The 23,330-nt window shown below is 43.9% G+C and overlaps 1 protein-coding gene and 1 non-coding gene across 2 annotated transcripts in view; both read left to right on the top strand.

The window, feature by feature from the left end:
* TMCC3 (transmembrane and coiled-coil domain family 3) overlaps positions 1–23,330 on the top strand; it is a 74,224-nt gene that overhangs the window by 1,889 nt on the left and 49,005 nt on the right. The window lies entirely within an intron of this gene.
* On the top strand, positions 4,284–4,441 carry LOC126023171 (U1 spliceosomal RNA). Its single transcript, XR_007500376.1, has one exon. It is a non-coding gene; the product is annotated as a U1 spliceosomal RNA (small nuclear RNA).

Raw genomic sequence — 23,330 nt, 5'->3', positions numbered from 1 at the left:
CCATTGTTCCATTTCCACAACTATCTTTGCTGGTAAAATACCAGCACCTGGTGTGATGTGGGCTTTTTTTTTTCTCCTTTCAAATGCAACTGAGAATTTTACCGCAGTTGGGCCCTGGAACAAGAGCTCCCACACAGCCCTGGATGGTCTGTTTTCACACAGATTCTTTTGAAAATAGAAGATTAAATAGATGAATACATGCATATCAATATGAACTGTACAGCACTGTAAATAGACTCTTCCTGATTACTTTCTTTGCTCTAGCTCACTTTATTCTAAGAACTCAGTATAACCTGCATATAACCTACAAAATGGATTTTAACTAACTGTTCATATTTGCTGTAAGGATTCTAGTCAAAAGTAGACTATTAGGGATTAAGCTTTAGGGGAGTCAAAAATTATTCAGAATTTTGGGGGCTGAAGAGATAGCATAGTGGTAGGGTGTTTGCCTTTCTTATGGTTGACCATGGATGGATCCAGGTTCCACCCCCAGCATTCCATATGGTCCCCCGAGCCTGCCAGGAGCGATTTCTGAACTCAGAGCCAGGAGTAACCCCTGAGCGCCTCCGGGTGTGGCCCAGAAATCAAATAAACAAACAAAATTATTCAGATTTTTCAACTGCACCAGGATGGGGTTCTCATGACTGCGGGGTTTCAGAGGTCAAGTATGCATTGTTTGGTTGACTTGGTGAACCCTGAATCTTTTATTGTTTTGTTTGGTTTTGGTTTTGTTTTGGTTCACAGGGATTACTCCTGGCTCTACTCTCAGAAATAGCTCCAGGCAGGCTCGGGGGACCTTATGGGATGCCGGGATTCAAACCACCGTCCTTCTGCACGCAAGGCAAACGCCCTACCTCCATGCTATCTCTCTGGCCCCTGAACCCTGAATCTTAAATAGACTATTAAAATGGAATTAGACATATGCGTTACTTAAAAATAGTTTATTGGGTAAGTAAAAACTAGAGGAAATCAAATCAAGGAAGCTGAGAACTTTAGGAGATTCAGATTATACAGGACCTTTGGATTAAATTGGTTTTGCTGACTCTGCTTTTAGGGAATAGAACCTGGGTTGACTGTGCAAGGCAAGCACTCTATCTACTATACACAGTCACTCCAGCCCCCACCTAGGCCTTTCTAGTCATCACTGTCTCAGCCCTACAGACCCTCAAAGCAGAGAGCAATCCCCAGCATAGCCGGGTGTTCCCCAAACCAAACAGAACTAGCAGATATCCTATAAATTCCTGAGAACTTTTCTCACAGGGGCTGAAGTAGTTTTGAGTCTTTATTTCAGGGTGCACCAAATGTGTAGTGATGAAGGAAAGAACAGTTAATTTCCCTTAGAAGAAAGTAGCCCATTCACCAGTGTTGGCTTTTTTATTTCCCTAATATTTTTTATTTGCCTGTTCAGATAGAGCTATGGAGACATTTTTCTTTTTCCTCAAAATCTATGAGGCACAAGGAAAACATCCAGTGCTATGTGAGTTTAATTTCCTCCTGGCAGCCTCTTTGAGAGTTAACTATGTCATTTAGGATGTGAAAGGTTTTGTGGACTCATTTGAGAAACTGGCTTCCCTGAATGCAGTTAAACAGAATGAGAAGTGCCAGTGGATGGCTGAGGTGCCTCTCAGAAAAATGCTGTTTTCCAATTATAAGATCTGATTCTTGGTTACTGAATCATTGATTTCGTTTGAGTTCCAAATTGATAGTGTGTTAAGGTAACAGGAAAAACCTCCAAGACTGAAATAGTAATGAGGCGGTATACTACTTTAAAGTGGCAGAAGTCTATTTTTACAGCCAGGTGAACTAACCTAGATTCCCCCACCTCTACACCCTCGGTGAAAATGTAACCTAACTAATGACTTCTATGATGGTCTGGAAGCTAACAAGGCAATATCATACATCTCTCGAAACCTTATCTCTGTGAAACTCCAAAATGTGCATATTCGCAAGATGCAGGGAAATGCTCACTCCTTGTAAAGAAAGCACATAATTAGAATCCTACCTTTTTTCCCATGCCCTAGTTAAAGCCTATCATCTCTTTAAGTACACAGCCAGCTTTCTATGCAGTAAGTGGTTTTTTATTATCATGTGTGAATCAAACTTTTGTTCGTTTAATTTTAAATGTTCTACCAATGCTCCCATTATGCTGCTGGGCTCCCTGTTGGGCCTGACTTCTCATCAGGCTATTCTCACTTTTCAACTGGGTAAGCTACCCTTTTGGAGCACCTGGTTTCCTGTTTATAAAAGAGGTGATGTAAACCTGGCTGTGAGTCTTCAGTAAGTGACAATTTGTTTTATTTTTAATTTGTGTATGTGTGTATTCAGGGCTTACTCCTGACTTTGCTTAGGGATCACTCCTGGTAGAGCTCAAGGGATCATATGTTGTCTTGGGGATCAAATCCTGGCTGACCATATGTAAGGTAAATGCCCTACCCACTGTAGTATTTCACTGGAAAGAATCTGTTTTTAAAAAGGTCTGTATGTCCTTGGCCATATGTATATGTGTGTATATACACACACAAACATACACACACACACACACACACACACACACACACACACACACACACACACACACACACACACACACATATATATATATCACAGTAAGAAAATTTACCTTAAAGATTTTTTGTTTAGTTTTTGTTTTTAGATCACCGCCTGTGGCTCAGGGGTTTCTCCTGGCTCTGCACTTAGAAATTACTCCTGGCAAGCTTGGAGGACCTTATCAGATGCTAGGGTTTGAACCCGTGTTGGCCACGTGCAAGGCAAACGTCCAACTCCAATGTGCTATCGCTCCAGCCCTTCACCTTAATGATATTTAAGAATACAGACTAAAACTGAGTGAGTGAGTGAGAGAGAGAGAAAGAGAGAGAGAGAGAGAGAGAGAGAGAAAGAGAGAGAGAGAGAGAGAGAGAAAGAGAGAGAGAGAGAGAGAGAGAGAGAGAGAGAGAGAGAGAGAGAGAGAGAGAGAGAGAGAGAGAGAGTTTAAGAATTTTTAAGGATGGGGCCGGAGAGATAGCATGGTGGTAAGGTGTTTGCCTTGCATGCAGAAGGTCGGTGGTTCGAATCCCAGCATCCCAAATGGTCCCCCGAGCCTGCCAGGAGCAATTCTTTTTTTTTTTTTTTTTTTTTTTTTTTTGGTTTTTGGGCCACACCTGGCGGTGCTCAGGGGTTACTCCTGGCTGTCTGCTCAGAAATAGCTCCTGGCAGGCACGGGGGACCATATGGGACACGGGATTCGAACCAACCACCTTTGGTCCTGGATGGGCTGCTTGCAAGGCAAATGCCGCTGTGCTATCTCTCCGGGCCCCAGGAGCAATTTCTGAGCATAGAGACAGGAGTAAGACCTGAGTGATGCTGGGTGTGACCCAAAAACACCAAACAAACAAAACAATCTTTAAGGTGAGTTTTCTTACTGTGTGTGTGATATTCTGTGCAGAACATCTGGTCACTCCGACTGCCTCTCTCCACCTACTCTGTAGTCTCTCAGCCATTCTGTTGGGTGTTTCTTAGACATTTCTTGGGGAACAGTTAGGTCTTCCTCCATGCCCTCACCCCCATCAACTTCCATCTTTGGTCACTTTTTTAAAGAAGAAAAAACTGATGTGATAGTTTCCTCTTCTCTCTTACTCCATCAACTTTTCTCCCATTTCAAAGTCCAGACTTTCTTCCTTCAGAACCTCTTTCCCCGCAGTTGCTCTTGCCCTTGTACTGCTAACTCCCAGTGTGACCTTGGCCCCATATTTTTCTTCTGTTTTGCTTCCTCTCCCATATCAAAGGGTCACCACAAGGAACAGAGGTAGTAAGGTCTTAAGAAATGTCAGGTGCACAGTAAGAACTCATACATAGTAGCATTTTGTTGTTGTTGTTGGTATAGAAGATGTCTTCTATCATCGGAACATGGTCAGACTGCTGCTTCTGGGAAAAAGACTTCTTGAATCTTTAGGGTTCCTCCTCACATCATTTACATTCATCATGAACACATTTACAAATGTGGGCAGCAGTACTTAGAGAAGATGAGGCTATGCTCATTCATTGTGTAGATTCCCTGTATTAGCTACTATGCGAGGTATTAAGAATATGATTACTGGGGCCGGTGAGGTGGCGCTAGAGGTAAGGTATCTGCCTTGCAAGCACTAGCCAAGGAAGGACCGCGGTTCGATCCCCCAGCATCCCATATGGTACCTCCAAGCCAGGGGCAATATCTGAGCGCTTAGCCAGGAGTAACCCCTGAGCATCAAATGGGTGTGGCTGAAAAAAAAAAAAAGAATATGATTACTATATTTACCTGGCAAGGGAGATACCATGATCAGAAGGTGGTTTTCCCAGGGTAAGGCTTATCCATTGTACTCCGAATGTGCTGACCCCTGCGATTTCCCCAAATGTGGAAAACTGCATAATTTGTGGTAGTGGGGGACTGTGTTCGCGCTATCCCCTAGGAAGAAAAAAGAATATGATTACTAGGGGCTGGAGAGATAGCACAGCTGTGTTTGCCTTGCAAGCAATGGACCCAGGACCTAAGGTTGGTTCGAATCCCGGCGTCCATTTGGTCCCCCGTGCCTGCCAGGAGCTATTTCTGAGCAGAAGCCAGGAGTAACCCCTGAGCACTGCCAGGTGTGGCCCAAAAACAAACAAACAAAAAAATTCTTTACTCTCTCTCCAGCAGCAACATAATGCCTGATACCTCTACTCTAGCTCATGTTTATCTGTGGCCCCAGGAAAGGCCCTTCTTCTTTGTAGGAGGAAGTGGTGCTCTTTGTTTTGTTGCTTTGGTTTTTGGCCACACCCGTGGGTGTTCAGGACTAACTCTTGGCTTCATGATCAGAGATAACGCCTGGCAGTGCTTGGAGAACCAGATAGGGTGCTGGGAATAGATCTGGGATCCCCAATATTATTTCTCCAGCTTGAGGAAGCGATGATTTTAGAATTTTTTTTAAAAAGCCTCTAACTTCCTGATTAATCCTGTGCTGAGTTGGTTGGCACCTGTAGTTCCTCTGTGTGATCTCTGTTCTGTGATATTAGGAATTCTAGCCCAGACTGCTGGTGAGCAGTGTCCAAAGGCTGCTTTTTTGTTTTTTTTTGTTTGTTTGTTTTTAGGCTACACAAGGTGACACTCAGGGGTTATTCCTGGCTATGCACTCAAATTGCTCCTGGCTTGGGGGACTATATGGGATGCTGGGGATCAAACTGAGGTCTGTCCTGGATTAGCCGTGTGAAAGGCAAACATCCTACTGCTGTGCTATCGCTCCGGCTCCCCAAAGGCTGCTTTGTTGCTATCACAGATGTGGAAGTGGTGGGGCTGTGGTCTGAGGCTCTCAGATTGTCTGCTTACTGCTGGCAGGAATCTCTGTGAGTGGGAACAGGCTTCCCTGGTTGGTCACACTGACCAGGCAGAATGATAAACCAAGACTTTTTCAAGTACATTTCTAATCTATAATTTGTTTCCATCTAAAGAGCTATTTAAAAGGAAGGTGAATGCTGTGTCAGATAGGACAGAGTTTTAAATCTTGGATAGAGCGATGTGTGTGTGTGTGTGTGTGTGTGTGTGTGTGTGTGTGTCTTTGCTGAGAAAGTACCCTCAAAAGGGAACGTTGCCAGCCATCACCAGCACAGCCCCTTTTCACTACCTCTGTGGGATGCCAGAATAGCTGTGACCAAGTGGAATCTCATAATGTGTTTTTACTTTAGAACCACTAGGTTCTACTTAGTCTCTAGGGTAGCTGTGCAGGTCAGAAACTTGTCCCTTCTCTGGGTACATAAAGGATATAAAGTGAAAATGTGTGATACTCCTTTAGCAACAGCATTGCAAACCACAGTATCTAAAAAGGAAAATGGGAATGAAAAAAAGGAGAGAAAGAAGAAAAGTGTCTTCTATGGAGGCAGGCTGGGGCAAAGAAGGGTGGGTGGAAAACTAGGGATATTGGCTTAGAGTGTACACGGGAGAAAGGATGGGTGATGGAACATTGCATGCTTGAAACTCAACTATCAACAACTTTGTAATTGCATATGTCATGGTGATTCAATTAAAAAAAAAAAAGGAAAACAAAACAGAAGTGATTTTGTCCTTGGATAGGGAAATGGTCCATGTCTTGACTTCACAGAAGCAGAAGCTCCCAGCCCTGCTGTTTCTTAATTGTGTTTTAATGTTTTCAGTGAGGAGGGTGGTGAGAGGGGAGGAAGAGAACATGAATCACTGTGTGTGAATCAGAGAGATGAGAAGCAGTAGCATCTTGGATCTGTGCAGAGCCAGTGGCTTCTGTTGAAGAGTGGATCTACTTGAAGAAAAGCACTGTGTTCTTAGGGGCTTTTTCCCTGTAAAAAGGCAAATGGGACATAAATGGGAAAAGAATAAAATAGCATGGTGGCTGTAATAATAGGTAACTTCAACTATACTCTTTTTGTCTTGTTTTGAGGTCACAACTGATGATGCTCAGGACTTACTCCTGACTCTGTCAGGGATCACTTGGGAGAACTCAGGGATCAGATGTGGTTCCGAGGATCAAACCCAGGCTAGCTGTATGCAGGGCACATGTCCCACCCACACTGTACTTTCTTTCCAGCTCCTGTACCATATTTGTAATCTGCAGTGAGCACCCTGCTAACCTCTTAAAATGAGCTTTCACCTTAACATGCAGTCTTCTACTTGCAATTCCCTTTTGCTGATGAGGGAAGTTGAGGCCCAGGCAGGCTAAATAAATTGGACTGAGTGTTGATTAGGAAGTGGTAGAATCTAGGATATGATTAACCCTGCTTGCGATTCAGAGTGTATTTTAACCACTTTCTTATTGCCTGCCTCAGAGATGAGCATGAGAGAACCCCTCTACCATTGGGAAAAGCCCAACAGCACCTAAATCAAATTGTGTGTCTAGGGGTCTAGTTTTGTTCAGCAAGGGCTGGGGAACTCTCAAGTGGTGTCAAGGGCCCAGAACTATCCCTGGTGATAATTGGCCAACCTGACCACTGGTTCAGTGCTATAGAGTCCAGGACCACCAGGACCACCCCAGCAGTGCTTGTGAGTTTCCAGGGCTCCATCCACTGATGTTTGGGGACCTTGTGGTGCTGTGATAGAAGCTGTGTGGGGTTCAGGAACCTGTGCTCTCTCGCTGTCCTGCTCAGGACCCTGCACTGTGCCTGCCCCTTGATAGAGTAATGTGCACCTTGTAAACACTTGCACAGTTTATGAACCATTTAGACGTAAGCAAATTTGGCCAGGCATTTGGGAAAATCTTTAAGTGTCAATTCATAAGCTCATTATTGCAGAATGTCGTTTAAAGGAACATCACCCAGCATAGGAAGATGCACCGTAGAGGGGCATAATGAGGTGATGCTTCCTGGTGGAAATTGAGTCACACCCTGGCCTTGTCAGGATGTGCCCCTCCTGGTTAAGTTGAGATGCTGGAAAGTTTGACTCAGACTCTCACCGTGTCAGAATTGTAAGGTAATGTTAGCATTAACCTCATACCTCTCAGTTGTAGAAGTAGAAAGGTTTCTCTACCCAGAAAAATTATGTAGCTAAGTTACTCTATTATTGCTGACCATCCAACCAGTCTCTGTCATTAAAGGCACCCTCTTGGGGCCGGAGAGGTGGTGCTAGAGGTAAGGTGTCTGCCTTGCAAGTGCTAGCCAAGGAAGGACCACGATTCATTCCCCCGGCGTCCCATATGGACTCCCCAAGCCAGGGGTCATTTCTGAGCGCTTAGCCAGAAGTAAATCCTGAGCATCAAATGGGTATGGCCCCCAAAAAATAAAAATAAAGGCACCCTCTTTTAAAGTATTTTACTTTATTTTGTTTTGTTTTGGGGCCACACCTGGTGATGCCACACCTGGTGAATAACCTGGTGAGGTTATTCCTGGCAGTGCAAGGAGGACCATGGGGATGCCTGGGATCAAACTGGGTTCAGCCATGTACAAAGCAGATGTACTATCACTCCAGCACCTAAATTATTTTAAAGTATCAAGAAAATTGCTAAGTGTGTGTGGGATGAGATTCTCAAAAATACAACTAGATAATAATTTTATTTTTTTATTTTTCACAGTTTATTTATTTATTGATTGATTGGTTTGGGGACCACACCCAGCGATGCTCAGGGGTTACTCCTGGATCTATGCTCAGAAATCACTCCCGGCAAGCTCGGAGGACCATATGTGATGCCAGGAATCAAACCAGGTCCATTCCGGGTTGGCTGCATGCAAGGCAAATGCCTTACCACTGTGCTATATCTCTGGCCCTGGGTAATAATTTTAAATTTAAATTTATCTGGGGGCCGGGCGGTGGCGCAAGAGGTAAGGTGCCTGCCTTGCCTGCGCTAGCCTTGGACGGACTGCGGTTCTATCCCCCGGTGTCCCATATGGTCCCCCAAGCCAGGAGCGACTTCTGAGCACATAGCCAGGAGTAACCCCTGAGCATTACCGGGTGTGGCCCAAAAACCAAAAAAAAAAAAAATTTAAATTTATCTTCAGTAGAGAACTGATGTATGGATTTTTATTTTTAGTTGTTTTCTGTGCTTCAGACAAATGGGAATGATTTAATGTTAGACCATGCTTCTTCTAAATTTAGGTTCTGGTTTGGGGTGGGGCTGAGTGGAGAAGGGGTAGCAATTTGTCTATGAAACAGATTAATTGCTCTGGATCCTGCCACTTTCTCAAACTATCATGAGATTTTTTTGTTTGTTTGGGTCACACCTGGCTGTGCTCAGGGGTTACTCCAAGCTTTGTGCTCAGAAGCTGCTCCTGGGGCTGGAGAGATAGCACAGCAGTGTTTGTCTTGCAAGCAGCCAATCCAGGAGCTAAGGTTCGAATCCGGTGTCCCACATGGTCTCCCGTGGCTGCCAGAAGCTATTTCTGAGCAGATAGCCAGGAGTAACTCCTGAGCATAGCCGGGTGTGGCCCAAAAACTAAAAAAAAAAAAAAAAAAAAGCCGCTCCTGGCAGGCTTGGGGATGGGATGCCGGAATTAATTGTCCTTTTTTTAAAATCATTTGTTTGAAAAATTAACTCACATTTGTTTTGTTTTTCCACCCTCTGGGATAGAATATGGGGACTGTGTAGGGCAGGTGTAGAAGTCAGGGTTACATATTTTCTATGGTCTTAGAATTGTGCTGGGGTCCTCCATGGCCTCTGATATTCTCTTCCTTCCTGAGAGCCTCTTCAGCACCATGACTGTTGCCTTAAAAAAATAAGATGGACCACACCTTTTCATGCCAGGGGACAGGACAACCAGTGGTGTTGGAAGGGCCACACACAGCAGCTGTGCTGAGGTGTGTGTGGGGGGGTTGTGTAATGTGTGTCTTGAGCTCAGCCCTTGTACCTGCTCTGCTTCTTTAGAATCTCCCCAGTGTGCTTAGTGTATTGAATTGTCATGACACAGTTACCAAACACAAGCCCCAAACATCATCTGTGTCCTGGCCAGTTCAACACAGTCCTCTGCTTCAACTCTGGAGGGATGACAAGATAGAGTCCCTGGCCTACTGAGAGGTCGTTCAGGCTCTGCCATCCCAGGAAAGAGCCTCCTTGAGGGACAGGTGATGTGATTTCCACAGTCACAGGAGTCAGATGATTTTCTGTGAAACAGTAAGTCATATGTAAAATACTTTGGAATACACCCTGCCTGCCCCACTACCTTCCTTTCTTTTCTCCATTCCTCTCTCTTTCCCTCTTTTCCTCCCTTCCTTCCTCACTCTCTTCTTTCTTCCTTCCTTCTGTTCTTTTTTCCTTCCCTCCCTTCCTTCCTTTCCTTTTTCTCCCCCTCTTTAGATGTTATCAGAGTTCCCAGGATTTGTTTTCATTCACCATTGTCCATTCCCATGCTTTATTTCTTTACATAGGCATGAGATCATCCACCCATTTCTACCCAGGTGTTTCTTAGGCACCTCAAAGTCAGAATTAATCATTCTCTCTAGGCTACCACCCCTTCCTGTGGAACATTTTTCCATTCATTCACCACATCTTCAGTTTACTTCTTACATTTCCTCTTTCTCCCCAACACCTCTCTTTATTCAATCTGGATTTGAGGACTGGGTGGATGGTTAGGAGTCTGAACTCTGGAGTCAAACTCGAATGTCTGCTCTCCCACTTCCCTGCTGTGTGAACAGCCCTGGGTCATGGCGTTAGGAAACCTATTAGTGATATTGAGTCATTTGTTGTCTGCCATAGTTTTTTCAGCTTTAGTCATTCCCACACCTCCTACACACAGCATCAGACTACCTGTAATATTAGGTACTTCATATTTCTGGATAAGTTCACTTATTAAAAACTTCAGTTTATGGTTGAAGGATTGTTTCTATTCCAGCTCTATAGTCTTGATCTCTGAGGCCTGCAATGCTAGTGCAGGGCACATGGTGGAACATTGTCGAACTATTAAACTTAAATTCTGATATAAAAAAATACTTCTGTTTTATATCACCTTATATATCACATTATAGTATAACACAGACTCATGATTTAGGTGGTATAACTACAGTCTAGTTTTGTTTTTCCCTGCCTTCCTCATGGGCTATTAAAAATTAGGGAATTGCATGTTTGAGGAGGAGACCAGGCCATGTCTGATGAACAGTAGGTGTCTGGTAAGATAGAGTCTGGGAAATGAATTTCCTGCCTACTCCAACCTGTGCCTCTGGTCTTCTGATAAACTTAGAACAAGGGTGGTTGTATAATTTTCAGCTAATCTGGTGGGCTTCCAACAGGGACTCAGTAGGAATCTCAAGCAAGAACAGCAGAAATGTAGAGGGCAAATGTAAGCCCTGTGGTTTCCTGAGGCAAAGCTGAATACATTGAAGATGCACAGGCTGACTTGTTGTGCGAGGAAATGAAGTGATCCGTGAGCACCTGCTTTCATGTATGTGTCAGTAGGAGCACTTGTTGGGACACAGCAGATGCCCCCAGCTGCTGAAACTTACACCTCCGTAGGCCACTGTTCAGGGCAGAGCCAGGTGCTCTGGCTCTGCCATTGTGAGGCTATGAGGATAATCTGGAAGGCCCAGACTCACAATTTGCCAGAGAGCAGGAGTCAGTGAGGTGCTATTTTAATCTCATTAATTGGAACAGGTGGCCTCTATGGGAGACTGATTCATTGGTTGGCAGAGATTTTAATTTATCTGAAAATATGAAGCCCATTCAGTAAGAGTTGTTCAGGCTGTGTATTGGCATTTGGCAAAAGAGCTGGAAAGCATCCACCATTCAGAGCACAGAAGACAGAAAGGCAGAGCAGAGAAGTGGCTGTGATCCTGTGCAGCTTGGGGTAGGGAGCTCATGGAGGAGAAAGGAACGTGGCTTATCTAGTCACTTACTTGCAAGGCCTACTTGTAAGTACTTTCCTTTGGTGGCCTCCCAAACAGCTGTTCGCAGTGACATTCTGCTTATCAGGCTGGAGCATCAGTGTGAGGGCCCCAGGATGTGGTGTTGTGAGGATCCTGGAGTGTTGGGGATTACCCAGAACACCCCCAGAAGTACTGAGAGAGCCCTCCAAGGTTGTACCTGAACCATGTACTCAGGACCATGCGGTGCTGGGAATTGAACCCAGGTTGATCCTGTACTGTCTCACAGGCTCTACTGTGTTTATCCAAGTGAGGAAATGTCTGCAGGTCCTCCTGCAGGCATTGACCCAGTTCAAGGGAACTTGTGGACATCCTCGTATTCGTCTATCTCTAGGCAGGGAGGTAAAGGGGTAAATGAATGGCTGCGAGAACGCAGCTGAGACAGCTCATGCTGTACAACTAGCATGAACACTAACCATTGAGCTGTGTCCCCTGACATAGTCACCTCTTGATTTCTGTTATAAATTTACCTTGCTTGGTGGAATTGGGCTTGGACCCAGGGAATGGCAGAAACAAATGTATTCTGAACATCTGTGTAAATCCCAATATTTAAATAAAATAATAAAAAACTTTTAAAGTGGGTTTCACTTTGCTTTAGTCATTGTCTAGAATTCCAGTGTAAATCCCTAATCTAGCTAACCATTTCTTTATTAATGATTGTAGTTTACAGTGTCTAAAAAGAAGAAGGGGTTGAGGGGGAGAGAGAGTTTCTGCTTTGGTTGATACATTTTTCTGTAAGTGAAAGATATGTGAAAAGGCTCAGGTCTTAAAAGTGAAATTGCCTGCCATTAGGCTATATGTTTTTTAATGATGATGTTCGTGAGCTTTGAAGATAGGCCTAAGTTTTGTCAAAACCTAGGTGCTGGGACTTGCAGCAGTGACCAGCACTGACTTGGCTTATACAACTGTAGATTGCTCCTCAGTTCACATGTTTCTCACAATATGTGATTTGATAGGGTTTTCCATTCTAACAAGTCTAATAGGTGAGAGCAGGTAACTCATTTAATGTATTCTTCTGATATATGGATGGTGATATATATATATATACACATATATATACATATATATTTAATTATTGCTTATTTTGGAGCATTGTTCAGAGCTTATTCCTAGCTCTATTCTCAGAAATCACCCCTGTCAGGAACTCCAGGACCAAAGGAGTGATGGGGATTGAATTCAGGTAGGTCATGTGAATTCAGGTAGGCAAGCAAACACCTTACCCACTGACCCTTGTAAGTTTTCTTTTTATTTTGGAATCATTGTAGACTATAGGAAGTTGCCCCCGGTAAGTTTTCTACATCCCGCTCTCCTATGCTTCACCCCAGATTTGCCTCCCGTTGCTGCATTTTAGGCCAATATCATACCACAGGCTGGTGATAACTTTACCAACTTGTTTGCTTTGCAAAATTGAGTTTATATTTACTTTTATAATTATTTTGTATTTATTTTCTGTTAGGTTATAAAATGAGCTTTTAAAATGACTTGTAGACATCTTTCACTTACTAAATAAGTTGTGCTCCCAGCCTCCCTTCCCCACTTTGTCATTCCTGATGGATTAACTTTCTCCTGTTGTGTAATAACATCTCCAGACCACACCCACATATTACATCATGGTTTTCATGGCCCAGGAGCCCAGGTACAGTTTATCTGGGTCTTCCAGATTTCAGAAGTCTCAACTCAATCAGGCTGGCTACCAACAACCTTTCTTCAATTTACCAGTTCTTGACTAAGCTTAGCTCCTTTAAGCTGTTGGAGCCTGCCCACAGCTGGGCAGCTCGTTTCTTGAAGGCCACAGGGAAAGCGTCTCACCTGCAGTTTGTCTTTGTTCAGTAGACCAGTGATATAGGACTTTAGGATTTTGGAACCATACACCAGGCAAGAACCTTAACCCTAGTGCTTTCTTTTTGGCCCTGTTAGACTTTAAAAAAAGCGGGGGAGGGGGCAGAGAGATAGCATGAAGGTAGGGCATTTGTCTTGCATGCAGAAAGACGGTGGTTTGAATCCCGGTATCCCATATTGTCCCCCGAGCCTGCCAGGAGCAGGCTGAGTGTAGAGCCAGGAATAACCCCTGAGTGCTTCTGGGTGTGACCCAAAAACCAAAAAAAAAAAAAGGGAGGGGGTTTGGTAAAGTCTATTCAGAGAGTCCCTGAAATGAAGTAAAATCCAATTCTTTCATCAACAAATTTATTTAGTTGATCAAAATCAGATGATGATGGTATCTTCAAACTACTCCTACAATTGCTATGTGACACGACATTATTCTGGGAGTGAAATTCCATCACATTCAGAAATCCTGCTCACCCCCAAGAGGGGGCAGGGAGAGACAGGATGTCAAAATTAGGTGGGAATCTTGGGATCCTCCTAGCATTCTGCACATCCACAGGACATCCATGAGATGTTAGCCAGTCTTGACCGTGAAGAAATAAAAAGTGCTTATGGTTATTAAATTTGTGTCATTCTTAGTATGAGCTTTCATGCCTTCAAATTATTTTAAGAAATCAAAACGCCATGTTCTGGGGCCAGAGAGAGAGCAAAGTTGTAGGCATTTGCATGCAGCTGACCTGGGACAGACCCAGCTTGATTCCTGGCATCCCATTATAGTCCCCCAGTCTGTCAGGGGTAATTTCTGAGTGCAGAGCTAGGAGTGACCCCTGAGCGCAGCTCTCCAACCAATCAACCAACCAACCAACCAATCAATCGATAAAGTTGTTTAAAAAAAGCTATGTTCTTATGTATTTCATGGGTGCTTTTTTTTTGGGGGGGGGGTCTATTTCACTATTTTTTGATTCAGTTTGAATTTATTCCCTTTCATTTTTTTCTCTACACCATTTTGAGATAACATATTTACCTTTCTATAAAAATATGGTCTGTTTGTATGTATCAGTTTCATGAATAGAAATGTTGACATTTCTCTAGATTTAAAATGATGCATCTCAAAGGTGGCCTTTTTGGTGCATTTATTCAATATTAACATTCTCATCTACCTTCCTGCCCCCTTCCTCCACGGTTTGAACTGAAATTTTTTTTTGTGAATCTAACTCGTGCATTAGATTCTTACAAGTCATCATGATTTCAGTATTATTTACTATAAGGAAAGATCCCTCTCCCCAAAATAGGTAGAGGAAATAGCTGATCAAGATTTTGTCAAATTTTTTTTTTTTACTCTCAGGGCCAGGGACATGGATTAAGTCATTTGCCTTGCATCTGGCTTGGCACTGCGTATGTCCCCTGAGCATCACCAGGAGTGATCCCTGAGCACAGGGCCAGGTATTGCCCAACCCCCTACCAGGGGTCTCAAACTCGAGGCCCTCCGTACAACATTTTGTGGCCCTGCCCTAGAGGAATCTTTTTTTGTTTTGTTTTGTTTTAGTTGTTTGGGTCACACCCCCCAATGTTCAAGGCTTACTACTGACTTTGCACTCAAGGATCACCCCGACTTTGCCTCCTGTGGCCCCCAGGTAAATTGAGTTTGAGACCTCTGCACCTTCCACTCTCCAAATACTATGATTCTTCAAAAGGATAAAGCTGGGAACTGGAAACTTCGTAGGAGCTCACAAAACAAATGCTCTGTCCAAGGTCAGGGAGAGAAGTTAGGGGTTAGGTACTTGTCTCGAATTACAGATGACCCAGGTTAAATCCCACATATGATGTGGACTCCAACCAGTGATTAGAGTGATCTCTAAGCATAGCCAAAACTAAACAAAAGTTTATTTTCAAATTCCTTTTGAGCCTTTCAATAAACAGTTCTGTTTATTATAGAATATGGCCCTTGCACAATTTTGCAAAAGTTGTTGTGTCTCATATTAGTGAATAGAACACACACTTTCAGGTGTGTATGTAGTAAACTTTTCCATTGTATTAATTAATTTATTAATAATAAAGCTTATTAGTAAGCTTTATCTGTGGCTTGCTAGATATCTCTTACATATTGGGGAGCTTTGATATGCGCCTCTGGTCATTATTGAGAGGGACACCAACCTTATAATTTCTGCCTCTCACACCCAGGGGGGTTCAAAGGGTGGGCTATATCCAGAAACTGACAGTTAAATTTCATAAGCTGGCCAAAAGCATATTAATGTTGTGGTGAAATACGCTTTTGTTTCCATCATGCATGTAAAAAACTTCCTCATTTACACAAACAATCAAGGTATATTTATATATGTCAAGCCATCCCAAATTTGCTTCCTTTGTAAAGACCCTTAGTGAGTGTGTTTGTGGACACCAAAAGAAACACCAGAGGACTTTTCTGTTTTGTTTTTTTTTGGGCCACACCCGGCAGTGCTCAGGGGTCACTCCTGGCTGCCTGCTCAGAAATAGCTCCTGGCAGGCACGGGAGACCATATGGGACACCGGGATTCGAACCAACCACCTTAGGTCCTGGATCGGCTGCTTGCAAGCAAACACTGCTGTGCTATCTCTCCGGGCCCCCAAAAGGACTTTTCTATCCTCTTTGAAGTTTGTCTATGTCCAGATGCCAGGGGAGCTGTGAGGGCTCTTATACACATTCGCTGTTTCTGATACCCAGAAATACTCTATTGTCTGGGTGGTTGGGAGTATGTTCAATTCTGCCACTGAGAAGTTTGACTAGTAGTCAGGCTATCTAAAAAATTTTAACAGCAAGAAAGTTTTTGAAATATGGGGGAGGGAGACTTTACATTTTGCTCCTCATTTAAAAACTTAAAGTGAAAGAGCTATCATCCTAATTACTGCTAAAAGGACAGTTTTGCAAACTGCGCCCTTCATTCTAATCGACATTTTTGGAGCTCTTATTTCTTTGGGGAAATATAAAATGAATTAACTTGTCTTATATTTTATGTGGATGGTGTTTATTAAATGTTGATACTTTCTCATTCCTCATTTTTGAAATGATTTGTTGCAGATTTGGAATCCTTTTATAATGGTGAGAGATTCATTTCATAAGAACATAAGACATACACATACTATGGCAAGGAAGAGACGATAAATGTATACAAAGATTATTTTATGTTTTCTGATACTTGGGACATTTCTGAAATCCACATGACATTGTTAGTAATTCATATAACTGCCCCTTAATTTATTTACAACAGACTGAAATGAGCCTGACTGTTATTCTAGGGCAGCTAGCTCATTAAGAACTCAGTGTATTTTAATTTTCTTAAGTTTATGCTTACTTTGGTTGTTGAATTTAAGGTCAAAATTGATGACCAGTGGAAGTAAATGCTGTGACATCAGATTCCAGAATTACAAGGTAATGAAATGAGCCATGAAAAACAGCAGCTTGCACCACATTAAACCAGACTTACAAAAGGGAGAATGTTTTGAACACAAAGAATTCCAATGTCAAGTCTCTAACACAATGTCAAGTTATAATTAACTATTAAGTGAACAGATAGATTTACCTTTAATTATTCGTGGAAGACAACACTTAAGAAACATTACCATAGGGGCTGGAGAGATAGTACATAACTTAAGATGTTGGCTTGCATGTGATCAACCCCAGGTCAATTCCCCTGAGCATGGCCAGGAGTGATCCCTGAGCACAGAACCAGGAGTAAGTCCTAAGAACAGAGCCAAGAATAATCTCTGAACACTGTTCGGCGTGGCCCATTCTCTCCTCCCCAGATGATAATTATGGTGCTGGGGAGATGGCTCATAATAGTAGAGTATATGTCTTGTGCTTGTGAGGCCCTGAGTTTGATCCCTATCAAGACCTGGCCAACACTCCCTCCCAAAGTACCACCTGGTTGTTCCTTGTGGTCCTAGTTTTGCTAAACGTTAGCAGCTTTGCATCACTAGACCCAGGCATTAAGGCATACAATCTGGCTGGTAGAGTTTCACCAGCAATAACCAATGGACCCCCTAATTATTGATCAGGAGACTCTCTACCCTCCCCCCAAATTCCTACATGCCATGTCTACATCAGATTCTGCCTATTTTTCAGAAATAAATAATCCCAGAGATAGCTATAAAGATGCCTCAGATCTTCATACTTGAAGTGTCTGTGTATCATTGGATGAGCTCACAAGCAATATATAGAATCTGTGTATTAAATAATTCTCTTAAATGGCATCTCTTTTTCTGTAGGGTTTTTTTTTATTATTTAAAAAATATTTTCCCTTCCTGCCCATGTTTCTGCTGCTGTACAAGATTTCAGTACATGGAGAAGTCAGACGATTCTACAGTTCTATGGTGGGCAGCCTTGCAAATTCTGAGAAGGTCTTTGTAGTTGCAGGAGAATTTTCGAGGGAAGACACCTAATATGACAAGCGCAGGAAAAAGATCATCTTCAACTTTACCATCTGTTTTTCTGGAGCTGTGATTACACTAGTGGTGTTTGGGTTTTTTTTTTTTAAGCCACATTTTTAATGTCTGTAATAGAATATTTTCATAATGCTGCTGGATTTTGTGTAGGTGTGGAATTGAATTGGTTTTAAGTTTGCATATATTTTAATTTTTTTCTGAAAGGCAAATATAAAATTACTCTGCATTTGTTAGCAGGTAGTTTTATGCCCCTTGTCAGCAATGTTGTGTCACTAGTCCTGTTAATGCCTATAAAAACTGATGTGTTGATATCTTATTTCTGGAGTTACAACTTACGTTTTGCTCCTTCCCTTTTAAGTATACTGTACTGTGGAATTTTTTTTGTTAGTTTGTTTGGGTTTTTTTTTTTGTTGTTGTTGTTGGTTTTTGGGTCACACCCGGCAGCGCTCAGGGGTTACTCCTGGCTCTATGCTCAGAAATTGCCCCTGGCAGGCTTGGGGAACCATATGGGATGCCGGGATTCTAAGCACAGTCCTTCTGCATGCAAAGCAAACACATTACCTCCATGCATCTCTCAGGCCCCATGCCCTGTGGATTTTGACAGTCTTGCAGTCACTGCTTGATGCAGTTACAGAACATTTCCATCACCTTCAAAAGTCCCCTCTTAACTCCTTTATTGTCAGTCTGTCTATGTCTCTTTTTTCTCTTTAAGTATAATATAGAAAATCATAAAGTCAGTAACCTTTCCATGTGCTGCCTTTTTCTCTGAGCATTGTAATTAAGAGATTAGCCCTTCTTTTCACTTTACCAATAAGTGCTATTCGTTTATTGTCAGGTACATGCATGTATGAACAGATGAAATGTGATTTTAAGTTCTGTGTCTCACATATGAATGGATTTATCACACTAGAGCATACTGTCATTTGTAATCCTGCTACTTTATTTTTTTTTCCCTGTGAATAGATAAAGCTTACCCATAAAATGGGATTGCATCTAATGCAGGAAATTAGTTTTCTGTGTTTTAATATGAAGGATGCTGGATTTGGTGTAGCTGTATATAATTGTCTGCTTCTAGGGAAGAGGTTCCAGATTTCTCTTTAGAACAATTAAATTACCTTTAAAACAGATGAAAGAGCCAGGGATATGGCTTAGTGGGGGAGCACTTGCTGGTAGCTGTGAGGTCCTGGGGTACTATTCCCAATGCTGCTAGAGACCAAGAGAGGAGAAAGATGAAGAGGCCCAGGGAGGTGGCTCAGTGGTTGTGTGCCTGCCTTGCACCTGATTGGTCCCAATCCCGACTATGATCCCATGTTGCCACTAGTGGGATCCCCAACTCCCTCCCATGATCCTCAGTCCCACAACCAGGAGTGTGAGCCCTGGCACTTTGCTTAACAGCAAAGGGACAGAAGCAGGTAAAGACCCACTGGTATGCTAGAACGAAAACCTCTGTCCACCCACATATATACATGGCCTGTCAAGAGATTATGCTTTATGTTGATTGGAAATGTTCTCTCTATATATATGCAGAAGATGTCATAGTTTTTGTTCAAAAGGAAGCACATCCAGGTCAATCATTACTGATGCTTTACCTAGGTTGAAGAAGTCCTACACTGTATGAGTAGTTTACACAGGTAGCCTCATTTTGTGGACAATGAGCTGAAATAGCGGCCAGTGACTTGTTTGTGCATGGTACTACCAGTGAGAAGTATAAAAAACACTAGGACTTGACACTTGGCTCTTGCCCCATGAGCCTGGAAACTCGGGGTCTTGCCTTCCACAGCTTTTGCCCCCAACCATTAGGCAGCACCTGAAACAATGATGACCTACAATGCCCAGAGCAGACCCTATGTGCCCCACGGGTGGGTAGGAAAGTAGTAGCTGCTTTATTTCTCTTCCCCCTGGCTCTTTGGCCTTGTCTGAGCATTTCATTACCAATGCTGTTCTGCAGCTTAATGCAGCTTGGTAAGGAGCTGGCTGTCTTCTGCTGGGAAAAGGAGCAATCATATCTCAAGGGCCAGTTTCATCATTCACTCTTCCTTTCACCCTGTGTCTGGAGGAAGGGTCAAGACTTAGGACCATCCTTATGGAAACTGGTGCCTTAGGTTGTTTTGAGCTGGAAAGTGCATGCCCTTTAGTGCAGATCTAGAATTTGCCCTGTCTTAACTCCTCTGGCAGGAGCACTCAGATAGAAGAGGCTGCTTTAGTTTGGGGCCTCCTGCCTTATCCATTGTGCTTCCTTCTGTGCCCAATGCTGTGCCAGATCCTGATGAGAGTCAGCAGTGAACACATCTAACAGCACTCAGGCTTGAAGGGCCAACCTGCAGATGGATAACAGCAATACTCCAGGGAGCTGTGACCTAACATGGATCCTTCTGGAAAGAACTGATCCATAGGCTTCGCTGAGAGGCTCAAAGTGGGAGGGAGAGGTGTGGGTTGTTAGGCTATTAGGCCTGTGTTCTTTTCTTCCTCATGTCCACCTGCAGAGGGGCTCCACATGGTGGTTTGGAGGATGTGCTTGGCAGAGGCAGAGATAGTACCAATTACTGAAATTTTGGTTCCCACTTCAAGGAGCCCTTTGGGGTGTGTTTTGTCGATTTTGGTGTGTTTTCACAGCTTCCTGCAAAAAAAGTACTAAATCCTGGGAACTGCAGATAGGTTCTGTGATTTGATTTAGATGGAAGAAGGATGTGACAAAAAAAGAAGGCCTGGAGATGCTAATTGCCATGGCAACCAGTAGGTCTTTATAGTGGATCACAGCCTTTATAACCCAAACTTGTCACCTTTGTTCTCCTCACTACACAAGACAGACTGATGCAAACTCAAGAAATGGTAATACCAGTTCTCAGGGGGCTTATTTGTTTGGGGGCAATAGCCGTGATGTGCTTTGGGTGGCTTTCATAGACTCTCAGAGTTGAAGGACACCCCATAAGGACTTATACCACACCAGCTGTCTCCTGTTATTATTTCTGGTCCCCCTCATTCTCTTAAAGAACCCAGGGATCAAAATGGGGGTGAGCATGGAGCTAGATGTTCTAGCATAACACTACTGGGTTCTCTTTGGGAAGGGGGGGAATCAATAGGTTGTTAGGCACACTGATAGTGTTCAAGGGCTACTCCCAGTTTTGTGCTTAGGACTCAGACCTGGCTGTACTCATGGAATCATTTGCAAACCTGAGTTGCTCATGCAAGGCAAGTGCTTCAACCTCTGTTCTGGTTCTTTGGCTCAGAAGCCTTTGAACTCCTGTGATCTGGCTATGTCTTCCCCTCTGTTGCTGCCCATTCTGCTGTATTGCTTAGAACATCTCACTGTCACTCACCATTATGGGCTCTTAAGCCACTCCTGGCTATCTAGGAACTCAGGGCCATTGAACCCTGTTGGTTTTCTGCAGAGCTCTGGTGTGGTTTTGGGTCAGCATGAACAGGTAGCCTTTGGGTGGGGAAATGAGAGCCTCCTGGGGCCTATCCGAGGAAGTTGTGGTTGTTGATTAGTATGTGGAGAGAGGGAGGAATACAGGCAACCCTCCCATCCGTCCCACTTCCTGGCCTGGGGAATCTCTGGCACCAGTGTTTCCTCCAGTTGATGATACAATCCAGGAAAAAGGGGTGACTGGAACTATCCTAGGAGCCAGTAGTAGTCTTTGTACACTTGATATACTTTCTCTTTGTCCTGTTCGAGAAAGTAGATTTCTAGAGGGTACTGAGTGATTATTTTCCCAGGACCACACCTAGAGCTTGGTAATTTTGGTGGCCCCCTGGCCCCCGACATGCATCCTAATCTTGATTGTCAGTACTAGGGGCCTGGCAGCCTCTGGAAGAGTTCATGTCCCTGGATTGAAGCAGGGGCTCCCTTAGTGCCACCCCACCTTGTTGCCCCTTTCCCATCCTCTAACACGAGGCCAGATCCATGCTGGTGAGGCAAAGTCTACACACTAATTGACCCAAAGGGCACCTCACACACCTCAAAACCACCTCCCTCCTAGCCTCCTCAGGTATTATTCTTGATAATACTATTTGGAAGGGAATGGGAAGGGCCACTCAGACCTGCTGCAAATGTTTGATGACAAATCTGGGAAGGGGGGGGGGGTGAGGAGGGCGAGCTTTGAAAGAGGCTCCTCACCCTCTTCCAGTCTAGGAAGATAGGTGAGGAACAGCAGCCACAGTCTCACCGACTCTGCCATATTTGCTCCAGGAGGCTCATGAGGACATTATAGTTGGGAGAATCATGCTCAGGCCAGAGTGTGTGACAAGGATCCTGGCCCCTGGCTTTAAGTCAAGTGCAAGTGGGTGCTATCAGGGGAGTGGCTAGATGAAAGTCTGGAGGGGCTCCCTGTGAAATGCAGTCCATGGAGACCCTGGACTGAAGTCCTGCCCCTTTAGGCTGGGCTCTTGGGCCACATGCTGGTTGACCCCATTTTTATAGGGCCCACATCCAGCGAAGTTCAGTTCTTAGAGCCACCAGGACTGCCCCCAATTGTGTGTGTGTGTGTGTGTGTGTGTGTGTGTGTGTGTGTGTGTGTTAGGGGATATTTGGTGCTGGGGTTCAAACTCAGGGCCTGCCTTGCCCTTGCTTACCCCGTGCTCTACCACTGAACCACATCCAGGACCTGCTTTTAATCCTCAATTCTACCCTTGGAGCTATCTTTCTGACCACACCTTGTATTTTTATCACTTGTGTCTCTCATATCTCACCCCATCGCAAAATGGGCAGATTGTTTTCTGGAATTGGCACAGAATATGCAGCATCAGTGTTTTGAGAGAGGGAGAGATGCATGGGAGTAAGGAAGGGAAGGAGAGAGAAATATCGTGCTTAGATATTCCTTGACACTCGCCGTTACACACTGCCACGACAGCAGGACTCAGTTCTTCTGAGGGTTTGATGTTTAAGGAGACAAGATGATTAGTGAAGACCTTGGCTGGCTTCTTCATTGAAATGCTTCTAATTAGGGAAGACTTGTGTGCCTATTTTCATAGTTTAGCATTTATCTTCTTTCTGCTTTTTAGCTGGTGGAGAAACATGTTTGTTCAGAGATGCTAACTGACATTTCTCCTCTGGGTTCTTGGGGAATAAAGATTTGGTTAGCAGATACCATCGACAGTTTGAAGGAAGGGACTTAGACTTCCTTTATATTTTTTCCGCCTCAAAAACTTACAAACGAACAAAACTCAGAGACCATGGAGAAGTGAAACACTCCCCTTGTAAACCTTCAGACCCCTTTGAAGGCTCCCATAGCAGGTGTTTTTGGTGGAGACCACCATGGGAACCAGGCATGATATTCAGAAGGTTTGGGATTTACCTGTTACCCCTCACTTTCAGGCAGGGGAAATGTACTCATCACGGGTCTAGATGTATACCCAGAATCCCAGGTGGGGTTCCTGGGAGTTTCTAGGAGGTGAACAGTGGAGCTGTGGCACAGGCAGCACCTAGAGAGCCTTGAGGTTCTGTAACCCTCCCCTAACACCCCATCGCATCCACATTCCTCATCTCACATCTTCCTGTCAGACTGCTCTGGGATTCAGCCCTGATGTCATGAGTCTTCCCCTCAGTAAATGCTTTCCAGGCCTCTGGGATCTCCTTCAGTCCAGTGACTCAGTCCATGGGGGGCATCCTGCCACCCTCCATTCCAGTCAAGTGGGGGACCTGGATTAGTACCTGGGGCCTGCACTTATGGAAGGTGATGTTGGGGTTTGGTGTGTAAGGCTGTTATTTCCCAGTGGGGCACATCAGAAATGAGTTCAGTGTCAGAGAACCTTGAACACATCCACAAGCTGTATG

Source organism: Suncus etruscus, chromosome 11 (genome assembly GCF_024139225.1).
Source record: "Suncus etruscus isolate mSunEtr1 chromosome 11, mSunEtr1.pri.cur, whole genome shotgun sequence".
Taxonomy (NCBI): Eukaryota; Metazoa; Chordata; class Mammalia; order Eulipotyphla; family Soricidae; genus Suncus; species Suncus etruscus.
Note: the sequence above shows the minus strand (reverse complement) of the source record. Positions and strands in the feature narration are given on the sequence as shown.